Here is a 5,831-nt window from a genome sequence, read left to right on the forward strand (position 1 = left end):
TTCATGAATCAACAATATCAAAAATATGCACTGTTCAAGTATTCATTCAGAAAGACAGAAGTATTGCCACCACATCAAAATAATTAAACTGTTTTAAAATTCGAAATTCATGCACTTCTTTTTCTTTTTCAATTAAAAACATTTTTCATTTAAGAAAGGTGATGGATTCATATTCATAACTTTAAGGCAAAGACACTTAGACACTAATGATCATGTAACAAGACACAAACATAAACATAAAGCACAGTAAATGAAAAACAGAAAAATAAGAACAAGGAGATTAAGGAATGAGTCCACCTTAGTGAGGGTGGCGTCTTTCTCTTCTTGAAGAACCAATGGTGCTCTTGAGCTCCTCTATGTCTCTTCCTTGTCTTTGTTGCTCCTCCCTCATAGCTCTTTGATCTTCTCTAGTTTCATGGAGGATGATGGAGTGCTCTTGGTGCTCCACCCTTAGTTGTCCCATGTTGGAACTTAATTCTCCTAGGGAAGTGTTGATTTGCTCCCAATAATTTTGTGGAGGGAAGTGCATCCCTTGAGGCATTAGTGGTTATGGAAAAACAAAAAAAAAAGCACTGCTTTTTCCACACCAAACTTAAAATGTTTGCTCGTCCTCGAGCAAAAGAAAGAAAGTAGTAGGAGAAGAAGAAAATAGATGAGATGGAGAGGTGTGAGTGGTTTGAATTTGAGTGGGTGGGTGTAGGTGGGTTGTATGATTGTTTTGGAGGAGTAATGGAGGTGATTGGTGGAGGTTAATTTGGGGAAGAGTGTTATGGAAAGGTGTAATAAAGAGAGAAGAAGAGGTGGGGATCCTGTGGGGTCCACAGATCTAGTGGGATTAAGGACTTAACATCCCTGCTCCAATTAGGCATGTAAAACACCCTTGCTGTGCAATCCTGGCGTTTAACGCCAGACTGCTACCTGTTTCTGGTGTTAAATGCCAAATGTAGCTTGTTTATGGCGTTTAACGCCAGGTAGATGCTTGCTTCTATCGTTAAATGCCAGCTTGGTGCCTATTTCTGGTGTTAAACGCCAGACAGATGCTTGTTTCTGGCGTTTAAACGCCAGACTGTTCCTCCTCCAGGGTGTGCTATTTTTAATGCTGTTTTTCATTCTGTTTTTAATTTTTCAGTTATTTTTGTGACTTCACATGATCATCAACCTAAGAAAAACATAAAATAGCAATAGAAAATAAAGAGATATAGTTAAATAACATTGGGTTGCCTCCCAATAAGCGCTTCTTTATTGTCTTTAGCTGGACCTTGCTGAGCTTTTAATCTAGCCTCAGCCTTGAGCACTCTTGCTCAACATTGCCTTCAAGATAATGCTTGATTCTCTGTCCATTAACAATGAACTTCTTATCAGAATCAATGTCTTGAAGCTCCACAGAGCCATATGGTGACACCCTTGTAATCACATATGGTCCCCTCCACCGGGATTTCAGTTTCCCGGGGAATAGCCTGAGCCTAGAGTTAAACAACAGAACTTTCTGTCCTGGTTCAAAGACTCTGGATGACAACTTTTTGTCATGCCATCTTTTTTCTTTCTCTTTGTAAAGCTTGGCATTTTCGAAAGCAGTGAATCTGAATTCCTCTAGCTCATTCAGCTGGAGCAATCTTTTTTCTCCAGCTAACTTGGCATCAAAGTTCAGGAATCTGGTTGCCCAGTAGGCCTAATGTTCTAGTTCCACGATTCTTTTTAGTTCAGCTAACTTGACAGTCCATTCCAGGATTCTTTTTAGTTCTCTATTAGAAACCTCAGCTTGCCCATTTGTCTGTGGATGATATGGAGTGGCCACATTGTGGCTAATCCCATACCAGACCATGGCAGAGTAAACCTACTGAAGATATGTTTCTGGAGGAACTTCAGTACTGTCTTAGTATCATTAGTGGGTGTGGCAATGGCCTCTACCCATTTTGATACATAATCGACTGCCACCAGAATATAAGTGTTTGAGTATGATGGTGGGAAAGGCCCCATGAAGTCAATTCCCCATACATCAAACAACTCAATCTCCAAGATTCCTTGTTGAGGCATGGCGTAACCATGAGGCATATTACCATCTCTCTGGCAACTGTCACAGTTACGTACAAACTCTCGGGAATCTCTATAGAGGGTAGGCCAGTAGAAGCCACATTGGAGGACCTTGGTGGCTGTTCGCTCACCTCCGAAATGGCCCCCATATTGTGATCCATGGCAATGCCATAAGATCTTCTGTGCTTTCTCTCTAGGTACACACTACAGATTATTCCGTCTGCACATCTCTTAAAGAGATAGGGTTCATCCCACAAGTAGTACTTTGCATCAGTAATTAATTTTTTTCTTTTGTTGCCTGCTGTACTCCTTGGGTATGAACCTTACAGCTTTATAGTTTGCAATGTCTGCAAACCATGGTGTTTCCTGAATGGCGAATAAATGCTCATACGGAAAGGTTTTAGAGATCTCAAAAGAGGGGGGGCGCCCCTTCTATTGGCTCTATTCGGGACAGATGATCAGCCACTTGGTTCTTTGTCCCTTTTCTGTCTCTTATTTCTATATCAAACTCTTGCAGAAGAAACACCCATCTTATGAGCCTGGGTTTTGAATCCTGCTTTGTGAGTAGATATTTCAGAGCTGTATGGTCAGTGTACACAATCACTTTTGATCCTACCAAGTATGATCTAAACTTGTCAATGGCATAAACCACTGCAAGCAATTCTTTTTCTGTTGTTGTGTAATTTTTCTGGGCATCATTTAAAACACGGCTAGCATAATAAATGACATGCAGAAGCTTCTCATGCCCCTGCCCCAGTACTGCACCAATGGCGTGATCACTGGCATCACACATTAGTTCAAATGGTAATGTCCAGTCTGGTGCAGAAATAACTGGTGTTGTGACCAGCTTAGCTTTCAGAGTCTCAAATGCTTGCAGACACTCTGTTTCAAACATAAATAGCGTGTCAGCAGCTAGTAGATTGCTCAGGGGTTTTGCAATTTTTGAAAAATCCTTTATAAACCTCCTGTAGAATCCTACATGCCCAGAAAGCTTCTGATTGCCTTAACATTAGCAGGTGGTGGTAATTTTTCAATTACTTCCACTTTAGCTTGATCCACCTCTATTCGCTTGTTTGAAATTTTATGCCCAAGGACAATTCCTTCAGTCACCATAAAGTGGCATTTTTCCCAGTTTAAAACTAGGTTGGTCTCTTGGCATCTTTTCAGAACAAGTGCTAAATGGTTAAGGCAGGAGCTGAATGAGTCTCCAAATACTGAAAAGTCATCCATGAAGACTTCCAGAAATTTCTCTACCATATCAGAGAAGATAGAGAGCATGCACCTCTGAAAGTTTGCAGGTGCATTACACAGACCAAAGGGCATCCTTCTGTAACCAAACACTCCAGAAGGACATGTGAATGCTGTTTTCTCTTGGTCCTGAGGATCTACTGCAATTTGGTTATAACCTGAATAGCCATCCAAAAATCAGTAGTATTCATGACCTGCTAGTCTCTCTAGCATCTGGTCTATGAATGGTAAAGGAAAATGATCCTTTCTGGTGGCTGTATTAAGCCTTCTGTAGACAATACACATGCGCCACCTTGTAACTGTTCTTGTAGGAACCAGTTCATTCTTTTCATTCTGAACCACTGTTATACCTCATTTTTTGGGGACAACTTGAACAAGGCTCACCCAGGGGCTATCAGAAATAGGATAAATAATCCTAGCCTCTAGTAACTTGGTGACCTCCTTCTGCACCACTTCGTTCATGGCTGGATTTAGCCGCCTCTGTGGTTGAACCACCGGCTTAGCATCATCCTCCAATAGGATTTTGTGCATGCATCTAGCTAGGCTTATGCCCTTAAGGTCATTTATGGACCACCCAAGAGCTGTCTTGTGTGTCCTTAGCACTTGAATTAGTGCTTCCTCTTCCAGTGGATTTAAAGCAGAGCTTATGATCACTGGAAAAGTGTCACTTTCTCCCAGAAATGCATATTTCAGGGATGGTGGTAATGGCTTGAGCTCAGGTTTAGGAGGTGTTTCCTCTTCCTGAGGAAGTTTCAAAAGTTCTTTCAATTCTTCTGAATCCTCCAAATCAGGCTGAACATCATTAAAGATGTCTTCCAGCTCTGATTCGAGACTCTCAGCCATGTTGATCTCCTCTACCAAAGAGTCAATAAGATCAACTTTCATGCAGTATTTGGGTGTGTCTGGATGCTACATGGCTTTGACAGCATTTAACTTGAACTCATCCTCATTGACCCTCAGGGTTACTTCCCCCTTTTGGACATCAATGAGAGTTCGTCTAGTTTCTAGGAAAGGTATTCCTAGAATGAGAGTAGCATCTTGTGCTCTTCCATTTCCACCACCACAAAGTCATTGGGAAAGGCGAATGGTGTAACCCTGACAATCATGTCTTCAATCACGCCTGATGGGTATTTAATGGAGCCATCAGCAAGTTGGAGACATATCCGGGTTGGTTTGACTTCTTCAGTTAAACCAAGCTTTCTGATAGTGGATGCAGGTATTAGATTGATGCTTGCTCCAAGATCACATAAAGCTGTCTTGGTGTAATTACCCTCTAGTGTGCATGGTATCAGAAAGCTCCCGGGATCCTTAAGCTTTTTTGGGAAGCTTTTCAGAATGACTGCACTACATTCTTCGGTGAGGAGAACTCTTTCAGTTTCTCTCCAATCCTTCTTATGACTCAAGATCTCTTTCATGAACTTGGCATAAGAAGGTATTTGCTCAAGTGCCTCTGCAAACGGAATCTTTATTTCAAGAGTCCAAAGATAGTCTGCAAAGCGAGCAAATTGCTTATCCTGCTCCTCTTTATGGAGTTTTTGAGGATAAGGCATCTTGGCTTTGTATTCCTCAATCTTAGTTCCTACATGTTTACTTCCTACAGAGGTGGTTGGAGAAGCCTTTTTAGAGGGGTTGTTATCAGCACTTGTGTGTGTCTGATCCCTCACTGGCATTTGATTGCCAGAGTCAGAAGCTGGAGTGGCGTTGGACGCCAACTCCTTACTTGTTACTGGCGTTTGAACGCCAGAACTGAGCTTCCATTGGGCGTTTGACGCTAAATCATTACTTGTTTCTGGCGTTTGAACGCCAGAGTTATTCTTCTCTGGGCTCTTACTATCCTCAGAGGGATCGTGAATAGCAGTTTGTTCATTTCTTGGCTTCCTACTGCCTTGAAGTGAGGTATTTAATATTTTTACACTTCTTAATTGAACTGCTTGGCATTCTTCTGTTATTTGTTTTGATAACTGCTATTCTATTTGCCTCAACTGTACTTCCATGTTTATATTAGCCCTAATTGTATCTTGTAATATCTCCTTTAATTCGGCCAGCTGTTTTGTTAGAAAATCTAATTGCTGATTAAATTCAGTAAGTTGTTCTGCAGGACTAAGTTCAGCAGTTACTGTTTTAGCCTCTTCTTTCATGGAAGATTCACTGCTTAGGTACAAATGCTGATTTCTGGCAACTGTATCAATGAGCTCTTGAGCTTCTTCAATTGTCTTTCTTATATGTATAGATCCACCAGCTAAGTGGTCTAGAAAAGTCTGAGCTTTCTCTATAAGCCCATAATAGAAGATGTCTAACTGCACCCATTCTGAAAACATTTCAAAGGGAAGTATTGATTCAGGAATTTTTCTGACAGCTGTTTCCATGTCTTTATGCTAACTTTAGGTTGGTTATTTAACCACCTCTTAGCTTGATCTTTTAGAGCAAATGGAAACAGTAATAGTCTGTAGACATCCTGATCTACCTCTTTATCATGTACTATGTCAGCAATTTGTAAAAACTGTGCCAGAAACTCTATAGGTTCTTCCTGTGGAAGACCGGAATACTGGCAA

Source organism: Arachis ipaensis, chromosome B8 (genome assembly GCF_059453495.1).
Source record: "Arachis ipaensis isolate K30076 ecotype BB chromosome B8, ASM5945349v1, whole genome shotgun sequence".
Classification (NCBI taxonomy): Eukaryota; Viridiplantae; Streptophyta; class Magnoliopsida; order Fabales; family Fabaceae; genus Arachis; species Arachis ipaensis.